This window comes from Schistocerca nitens, chromosome 2 (genome assembly GCF_023898315.1).
Source record: "Schistocerca nitens isolate TAMUIC-IGC-003100 chromosome 2, iqSchNite1.1, whole genome shotgun sequence".
Classification (NCBI taxonomy): Eukaryota; Metazoa; Arthropoda; class Insecta; order Orthoptera; family Acrididae; genus Schistocerca; species Schistocerca nitens.
The window spans coordinates 543,685,065-543,695,834 of NC_064615.1; positions in this window are offsets into that span (position 1 = coordinate 543,685,065).

A 10,770-nucleotide genomic window follows, 5' to 3' on the forward strand; every position below is an offset into this window, starting at 1 on the left:
CCTTTCTTCCAAAAAATGGGTTTTGTTGCTCGAGATTCGTCCATGAGACTAAAATGTTGTCGAAGGAAGAACACAGCTCACTGTCAATAAGAAATATATTGTTTCGAGTACGGAAAGTGGTGTGGCTTTTCATCCACCGTTAATAACAAATACGAGATGTTAGCTATAGTTCGTACGCAGTAATGGATTCCACGAAACGAACCAAATGTAAACTGTACGACTACATTATTTAATATAGACTTCTCGAGTCATGCGCAAAGTTTTACGTTACTCAGAAGTATCACAAGAATGAAGAAAACAGTTCATTATACAGCTGTTGCTTTAAGATTTGTATCCGTTATTTACGTGTGTAACACATTGAATGGAATGCCAAAATAGCTGGTCTTACATAATTAAGTTCTTCATGGCGGCTTATTTAACGTAGTTCGCACATTTTGCCAACTGACTTGAATGTAATGAATAACTTTTCGGCTAGAGAAAGTGGAAGTCGAAAATTTGTGTCCCGTTTAGTGAGAGTGCCTGACACTAGTAGTTCCCAAAACTGGAAGCTGTCTAGACCCATACTGTAGAATTCGTTGAATTTTTCATGTGGAGAGACCTCACGAGAAAACACGGCCGAACTGTGTTTGATACTTATAGCGTTGTGTGGGTCCACCCAGGACTTCCATTAATTTCTCAGTTTTATGTGCTTTAAATAATGATAATGAACAATAACTACCACTTCAGAATAGCTCATAATCACATATCGTATTATCGCTGTGTGAGCCCCGTCTAAGAGATTCTATAACGCACTCGCTGCAGGCCGAGAAGTCCTCTCTGGAATGCAGTGAGCTTTGTAACTAGAAACCATGTTGTTATTAATTGCAAATGTAAAGAAATGGTTTGAATAATATAATAATAACTGCGGGCTCGACTTACAAATCGTAAAATGAGAAGACAACAGAGGGCTTGAAGCGCGTTATCGTAGCCTCACAAAACTAATTACTGTAGTTGCACCTGATTCCAGTGTTCGAAAAACATACAGAAAGCTTCATTGGTTCAGGAATGACTTCAACTTTTTAGAGCCGAGGTTCACCAAGGAAGACAGAAATCAATACATTATAATATTTTAATAAAAAAAGAGGATTGCAATGACTTTGCTAGTAACTGCAATACGCACTATGCACAAATCTGACGCTTCGGTGCCCGTCTAGCCCCTCTAAGCTTGATAAGCGGCAGCTTGTGTCGCTTGGGCCTTAAACCAGTCCTGAATGACGGATACAATCTCTGTCGTAGTATATGGATGCACCAATCAACGTTACATCACCCACTGCACCGTAGAGTTCGAAGAGCCGACGTAAATAAATTGTAATCAAGTAGGCACTGTACTCTGAACATATAATAACTGTTTTGTTGAAAAAGTAGCTCATTATAGAACTTTGTTTATGAAGCAGTTCGGCTAAATAAACATTATGTCTACATTAAGCCAAAATGATGCTTTGTGTAGCAGTTGTTACTATTGTGACTTTATTTTCATTGGCTATAGGCCTATTTCGGCCCAAAGGCCATTTTCAAGCACTCTGCAACATATAGTACGGTATTACAAAGGGAACACAGTCTCTCTCCCCACCCCACGCGCAACGTTTCCAGTAAACACATCTGCCGAGAACAACCTTCTGATTGCCGACGTTCGTGATCATGAGGCACGCAGTGTCACCTGACTGCAGGAGTGTCAGGAGTCACGGCCACAGCAGCCAGCCAGAAGCTACGACCCATATCCAAGTGTTCACATATCAACGGGGAGGTGGCCTGAGGCTATAGAGGCCGTCCATGCGACTTCCCAGCTGTCAACCGATCAGTTTACATGGGGAAGAAACGTCCAACGCACTCACCATATTCAATCTTCTCAAATTATCATGTAAAAATCGGAGAGTACAAACATCAGACACAACCATCTCTGTTGCCACTCAACCAGCATACTTTCTAGATCGCTATTCAGCCATCCAGAGGCCGCTAGGAGCGCCGCCGCCAGAACTTGATCACACATCAGAGCCCAAGAGCCAACTAGCTGGATCCTTTCCTCGTACCCGCCAGTTGCACGAGGCTAAGCTACGGCTTCCAGTCGGATGAAGCGTCATGACCACCCATGCCGCTGGTCATAGCATAATGCAAGATAACATGTGCGGCTTGCAATTCCACCCTGGAATAGACTCTCTAGGTGGTGCTCCTTCAAAGAAACATTTTGGAGAACTGACATTCGAAGCTAACTGCAAAAGGGGTCCTCGGTGGCTGAGATGGATAGAGCGTCTGCCATCTAAACAGGAGATCCCGGGTTCCGGTGCCGGTAGGGGCACACATTTTCAGTTGTCCTCGTCGAGGTATATCAACAACACCTCTCGGCAGCTGAGGGTTTCAATTAATTATCATTTATTCTAGAGAAGCTGCACGGTCATCAATGGTATCTGTTCTTTCGAGAACTGTTACTATCGTCACATATATTTTTAAAGGCTGCCCACCAATTGACCTTCGTCTGTGCGAATGCGCACAAGTGGCATCAACTCTTACGGGAATCGTCACCTTAGCGTGCGCGAGTAATGAGGACAAATATCTATTAGGTACATTACGTATGTAGATTGTGGACAGTTGGGAACGTGGGTCCCATGAGAAGCGTGCAAGGGATAAGTGCCTGCAGTCGCGCTATTCATCTGTGTCCTCGGTGGCTCAGATGGATAGTGCGTCTGCCATATAAGCAGGAGATCCCGATTCTGGTCCCGGTAGGGGCACACTTTTTCAGCTGTCCCCATCGAGGTATATCAGCAACACCTGACGGCACCTGAAGGTTTCAATTAATTATCATTTACTTGTAAGTGCCTGGCAGAAGTTTAATTGAAAAACATTTACAATGATTATCTGTTATTCCAGTCTTTAACAGAGCTCGGGAAAAGACGAACACCTGTATCTTCCCGTGCGAGCTCCCATTTCCGTTGTTTTATTATGACGATCATTTCTCCCTTTGTTGGATGGCGCCGACAAAACGTTTTCACATTCGGAGGAGAAGGTTGGTGACCGAAATCTCGTGAGAATATTCCGCTACAACGGAAAACGCCTTTGATTTTATGATGTCCATACTAAATCCCGTGTCATGTCATTACACTCTCTCCCCTATTTCGTGATAACACAAAACGTGTTGCTCTTCTTTGATCTTTGTCGATGTACTCCTTTAATCCAACTGCTAAGGATCCCAGAAAGCGTAGCAATACGCCAAAAGAGGACGGACAAGTTCAGAGTAGGCAGTACCTTTAGTAGATCTGTTACATTTTCTAAGTGTTCTGCCAATAAAACGCTGTCTTTGGTTTGCCTTCCCCAGAATGTTTTCTATGTGTTCTTTCTAATTTATTTTGCTCGTAATTGTAATTTAGTTGAATTTACGGACTTTAGGTTAGATAGATTTATTGTGTAGCCGAAGTGTAACGGATCCCTTGTAGCAGCTATTACATTAGCGTACTCTGAAAGGAACCTAATTGGTGTACAATCTGGACCGGAAAAGTTACTATTATTAAGCAACACTGTCGCTCTAACAGCACTGTCGTCGATAGTATTTCCCTTGATATCGCGCAGAGAAGACATTCCCTGTGTCTTGCCGCTGGAAACCGTTACATCGACCAGAATCTCTTTGGTTTTTTTCTGCCAGGTCTCGAGACGAAGTTCCGTTGTTGAAACTATTATAACCATCTCGCATTGAAGTCTGCACAAAATTTCGAGCTTCTGTAGAAGATCGCCAATCTTGGAAATTATGCGTCCGTCTAAATTTAGCGCGCTTTTTTCTTTGTTTTTGCAACAGTGTTCTGACCTGTTATATGTATAAAGGGGATTAGCTCCGTAGTTTGTTAATTTATTTAGTACAAAATCTCAATTGCTGTCGATACTATTTGTTGGTATTCAAGCCACATCTGGTCTACACTTAGATTGTTAGTTTGGAAGGAGTGGAGATTGTCTCTCAGGAAGGCGTTGAAAGAAGGTGACATTTCTCACTAAACAGTATGCTGTCAACGAAGACGCTGGCACAATTACACTGTCAAATTTCTAGCGTAGGAATCACGTAAATCTAACAATGGACCTTAGGACATGCACAGTATATTTATAGACAGTCATTCGATATCGATGAATTGTAGGTGCTACGCTTCTGAAACTCTTCGTGCAGTCCACGTGTACTCTACATGGTTGTGAATATCATCCTGTAAGTTAATGCGCTATTTTTGTTGTTGTGATAGCTCTCTACCAGATCAGAGATTGGCGGAGGACTAGAGAGCATTCTAACTAATGAAACAATGCAGTCGGAACGTGATGGGATTTCGAGAGATTTCTCATTTTTCAATGGCTTGGAGGAAAACATCTCTTACTCGCTAAAATCATGTGGATTCAAAGGCTATATCGAAGATTGGAAGTTTGTGAGAATGTAGTAAGCAAGCGATATTCTGACAAAAGCGGAGTTGAGAGGTGAGTCCTATTGCGCTCCTTCCAATCGTTGTGGATAAAAATATATTACTACCTCTGTAATATGTATTGTGCAGTGACTGCAGTGAGAAAATTGGGAGCTCATATGATGATTTTCACTGAGAGAATCAGCAGCAAAGTTTCGGCCTCTTGGTTTCTCGATAAGTTTGAGATTGTGTTTCCATGAGTTTCTGTTGTTCTAACCAAGTTCTAAGCAATACTTCCTCAAAAGATTTTACAAACACAACAGGATATTTTTTATGGGATTTGAGAACCTGAAACTGTCGGTCTTTCAATAAAATTTCTTCTAACAAAACGACTACTCGCACCCTATAAGGCACACAGTTAGGTGACGGAGTAGCGTAATCTGTTTCATCTCTTCGCATTTTTCCAGACAGCATCAGGCCGTTATAGTCACCAGTCGCCCTAGTAATAGAGGGCGGAGTGTCGTGAACCATTTCTTTGACACGGAAAATAAGTGCCGATATCATTACTTTGAGAAGTAGTATTGACACGCTATTCAGACAAGTCTTTACTGAGATTAGCTTTCATTAGATTTAACTTTGATTTGAGTGGTTCCTCTGAAGTATCTCTCTCAGATAACAGGTCAGAAGAGGAACCTCACATAACCAGCTGTAATTCTCAATATAATTTTTCATTTATCTGGATGCCCTTATGCAAAACAAAATTTGAAAAGTGTTGTGAATAACTTTAGCTCTGCAGGTGAAACTGTTCCTTTAACTTAAACTAATGTTGACAAGTGAACTTTCCCTTTTACGTCCTGAACAGATCCTTTTATTTACGTTTGTTGACCTGATAATTTTCGTATAGCCTCAGAGAATGCCAGGTATGCGATTTTCTGTTCCGGAAATTCAGTTCTCATGGCATCCTGTTGCGATGGGAATTTGGTCAGTTTAGACGTCCTTTTGTCTTGCTGTAACGATAAGTGTTCAAAATTCGTTTTCATTATTGACTCTAAAATTTGACATAATGCCGTAAATGGGTCTTGAGTGTGACTAGCTAATTTGTTCACTATCAGCGTTTGACTCCAGTTCACGTGTGGAAGCGATAATATTTTTGACAGGGCGTCAACTAATTCTCTAGCTTCAGCGTATGTTTCTACAGTATTGTGTTATTCAGACTCCTTTTCTATATATTTTTCTACATTCACCATAATACAGAGGTAACTATCATTACCTGGGTAAATTATGTATATTCCTTTAATAACAGCACACAAATAATTGTAATGCAGAAAATGCATCTTTCAGTATGACGTTCAAAAAATGTAAAAGCGGTCTCCATGTGCGCACTCGCTACATAAAGTCAGCTATCTTGTGGAACGTAACTTCATGGAAATCTCAACAAATTCCTGAAAAATTAAAAAAAAGAAATTTAAAAAATTTGGGCTGTGATCGATTAATTATATGCATATAGTTAATTACATGCATAAACAAGGTAAATAAGTAATGTTGTCCTTACCTCGAACGTTGTGTCGTAAAAAATCGCACAGAATTTTAAAAATTATAACATCATTTTCTTCGACTTTCAACTGTTGTCGTCAGTATTTTAGAGTTTTCGTTCAGTACAAGAAGCAGAGAAAAACTAGTTGTAATAACGGAGAGACAGTAAAATTTCGTATACATAATATTTATAAAATTGTGCTGAAAGACGGTCGACAGTGTAATGTATCACCTCTCTTTCCCAGTATGGGTTTTGTTATTTTAAAATTGTTCATCAGAGTAAATCGTTATTAAGAAAAGGATACATGACACTGCGAATAAGAAAAGAGAACATGTAACCATAAAAAATACAAAGAATATATTGCTTTTTTCACTTTTATCTTACTGTCTAATAGATTTTGTAAAAGACAGCAAGTTCGCTTTCATTTTCATGATCAATTAGCGGCAGGGCAAGAAGTCGTCTTTACAATGAAGCGAGTTTGATGAATAGATATCGTGTTGTTGTTACCTGTCAACGCAACTTGATAGTTTACATAATAATAAACTGACTTCGTTTGAAAACATAAATTGCAGGTTCGACTTAAAATATTTGAGTTGAGAAGACACTATAGCATTTTTTGGCGCGCGATCACGTCACCAAACTGGCTACTATAACTTAATTTCAAAGGCCAAAAAGTATAGAAAAATCTTCAGTAGCACACGATTACAGGGTTATGCACTATACTGCAAAGCAAAGATGAAATAAATCAGATAGCAATACTGTTCCAGAACGTAACTGTAGTTACAGGAATGCTAGAACACTCTAACAGCGAGTTTCAACAGGGAAAAAAGAAATCACTATAATCTATTAAATCTATTGTTTTAGCAAAAAAAATATCAGAACTATTTTCACAGACGAAATGTTTACAAAGAGAGAAATTTCGTTGTTAGATTAAATGATTTGCTACAGGTGCTAACAGATAAAGAACGTAAGGGCCAAAACCTTGTAAAAGCATACTTCTTAAATTATCCGACGAGAATTCGGGCGGTTGTCAAGACAAAACTTCGCAGGGTAGCGTCGCATGGGTTGCTTCTTTTAGTTAATACAAGTTTCCTCATTCATGGTAATCTCCTGACATGGCCACCAGTGACTTGCTCCTCTTCGTTCGGATAAAGAAACCATTTTCCGGCAGCCATTTCCAGAATGAGGACGAGACGATTTTCGAGGTGTTACGTTTCCTGGACGGCCGAAATGCAGACTTCAACAACAAGGTGTCCAGCAAGGCATACATCATAGGAAAAACTATGTCACATTGAAGGGCGCAGATGCAGAGGACGAACAACAAGTTCTGAATCGCAGCTTGATTTTTTGACGTTGTAACTGAGAATTTAGGACTATCTGCAGCAATTGCTGTGACTTCCATAAATATCGGGACAGTTTCAAGTGCTAGACTGCAGATTATGTGCTACTTGTACAAGTATATACGAATGCTCTTTTACAATACAAAAATAACCCTGTCTTTGTGCCAATGCAGACAGAACGGAGTGTGCTAAAAAGTTAATGGGCAAAAGAAGTAGCGTTAAATGGACAGTAAGAAATGACACAAAGTGGCAGCTTTGATTTCACACATTTTGTCTACAGTATGTATTCATTCCAGAGACGTATTACAAGTTTTTTAGTGTCCCGGTCTCCAGACTAGTTCCTCTAAAGATCCATTAAATATTCGTTGTTTCAGACCACGAACCATGTCTTTTCATAGTTCCCCATTGGTGGACGGCGTGTCTGAGTGGTACAACGTAGTCACATGGTCAGTGAGTCTAGTAGGTCTGTTTAGTAAAGTAAGTCGGTGACGTTGTGTTGTGGTACGGTGCCAAATGGTTGTACAGAATTCGAGTATAATTGAAATCAGAGTCTCCTTATCATTCGGAAACGTTATAAGGGTCTACATCTACATGATTACTCTGCAATTCACATTTAAGTGCTTGGCAGACGGTTCATCGAACCACAATCTTACTATCTCTCTACCATTCCACTCGTGAACAGCGCGCGGGAAAAACGAACACCTAAACCTTTCTGTTCGAGCTCTGATTTCTTTTATTTTATTTTGATGATCATTCCTACCTATGCAGGTTGGGCTCAACAAAATATTTTCGCATTTGGAAGAGAAAGTTGGTGACTGAAATTTCGTAAATAGATCTCACCGCGACGAAAAACGTCTTTGCTTTAATGACTTCCATCCCAACTCGCGTATCATATCTGCCACACTCTCTCCCCTATTACGTGATAATACAAAACGAGCTGCCCTTTTTTGCACCCTTTCGATGTCCTCCGCCAATCCCATCTGGTAAGGATCCCACACCGCGCAGCAATATTCTAACAGAGGACGAACGAGTGTAGTGTAAGTTGTCTCTTTAGTGGACTTGTTGCATCTTCTAAGTGTCCTGCAAATGAAATGCAACCTTTGGCTCGCCTTCCCCACAATATTATCTATGTGGTCTTTCCAACTGATGTTGTTCGTAATTTTAACACCCAGGTACTTAGTTGAATTGACAGCCTTGAGAATTGTACTATTTATCGAGTAATCGAATTCCAACGGATTTCTTTTGGAACTCATGTGGATCACCTCACACTTTTCGTTATTTAGCGCCACCTGCCACACCATACAGCAATCTTTTCTAAATCGCTTTGCAACTGATACTGGTCTTCGAATGACCTTACTAGACGGTAAATTACAGCATCATCTGCGAACAACCTAAGAGAACTGCTCAGATTGTCACCCAGGTCATTTATATAGATCATGAACAGCAGAGATCCCAGGACGCTTCTCTGGGGAACACATGATATCACTTTAGTTTTACTCAATGATTTGCCGTCTATTACTACGAACTGAGACCTTCCTGGCAGGAAATCACGAATCCAGTCGCACAATTGAGACGATACCCCATAGGCCCGCAGCTTGATTAGAAGTCGCTTGTGAGGAACGGTGCAAAAGCTTTCCAGAAATCTAGAAATACGGAATCAACTTGAGGTCCCCTGTCGATAGTGGCCATTACTTCGTGCGAATAAAGAGCTAGCTGCGTTGCACAAGAACGATGTTTTCTGAAACCATGCTGATTACGTATCAATAGATCGTTCCCTTCGAGGTGATTCACAATGTTTGAATACAGTATATGCTCCAGAACCCTACTGCAAAACGACGTCAATGATATAGGTCTGTAGTTCGATGGATTACTCCTACTACCCTTCTTAAACACAATTTTCCAATCTGTAGGTACAGATTGTCATGAGAGGTTATTTTAATGTTTGTACTGCAACGCTTGTAGTGGTGAACTTCAAGGCTCTGTGAGAACTTTACAAATGTTTCTTCCTGAAATGTTACGCTCATGGCTTTGGGAGTTGAGTCGTCTCCAGTGCACGGTACAGAAGCAGTTTGTTATTTTCCGTTGAAATATTATGGAATTTGTGTGCATCACATCCCACTTCAATGAGTCATCGAGCCATAATTACGTTTTGAGTGTGATTATACGGTAATATACTCAAATATTTTCAAATCGTTAGAATTTCCTTGCCATTATGTTCCAGTGTTAACGATTTTACACCGAGCAGCAATTTGTTAGCGGTTATAGTTCATTCCACTCTGATTTGAGCAACGATGTTCCTGAGTTACTTCTACCATTCACAATTCACCACTCTAACGAATCCTCTCCATTGTTCTCAGCACGCCAGAATACGACATATGTCAGTTGCTAACAGTGGTGGAGAAGCGGTGGTTCATCTTTTGATAAAATTAAAAATTATAACTTTATAGTCATCAGAAATCATTCGACCTAGCACTGTTTTGAATATGTGAATCAGTTGATTGTCTTCGTGTAAGATCCTCTGTACATCCCGGACTAGTACTCGTCTCAGTCCTTTGATATTTGTGCACCATTGATCAATTTCTTCTCCTTCATTTCCGATGAAATATTCCTGCAGAAATGTATAATCTTTGTAGCGTAGTGGTAGTAATGCTCCCATGTTGTGATAGATTTGTCCGTGGCTGGAAAAAAAAGAACATAATCGGTTTCATCTCTATGCGGGAGGGGCCTGCCAAGGGGGAAGTAACCATGAGAAAAAGGTTGAATAATCAACGAAAGGATAACGTTCTACTAGTCGAGGCGTGGAATGTCCGAAGCTTGAACCTGGTAGGGAAAGTAGAAAATCAGAGGCTCAATCCAGATATAGTAGGGTCAGTGAAGTGAAATGGAAAGAAGACAAGGATTTCTGGTCAGATGAGTATAGGGTAATATCAGCAACTATTCTTATTAGCCCTGACAGACTTTTGGAGAATAAGCTACACTCATCTCATTTCATTACACCACTGGATTATTGGATATTTCGTTTTCCTTCCTGAGCGAATCAAATTTTGAAATCAGATGGGGATCTATATTCATGTTTATGTAATGGAAAACTCAAGTTTTAATAGCGCATTTGTTAGTGGTGGGAGGGAGCTGAAACTCATCTCTAACTGTTTTTAATGGAGGATGTTATCTACCTACTATGATATGGCAATGCACGGGGCGAGTGAGAGCAAATCCCGTCAGTACGCCATCTAGAGAGAGTTCCATTACAATACCGATCGAGGTGTAACTGGTACTGTGATGACTGCAGTTGGTGGAGGAAACTTTGACAATGATTCGGTCTAGCGTGTACTTGTTGGCTAATTTGCTGTCGACATACTATTGTTGGTTAGGCACCTAAGAATTGTATTTTCTATAAATAAATAAGTAGCACTATGGGAGAAGAAATGGAAGTATTTCGGGCGGGTAGGCGCGTAAAGGTAAAAAATGTGCAATGCTGTGATTAAGTCCCGAATCT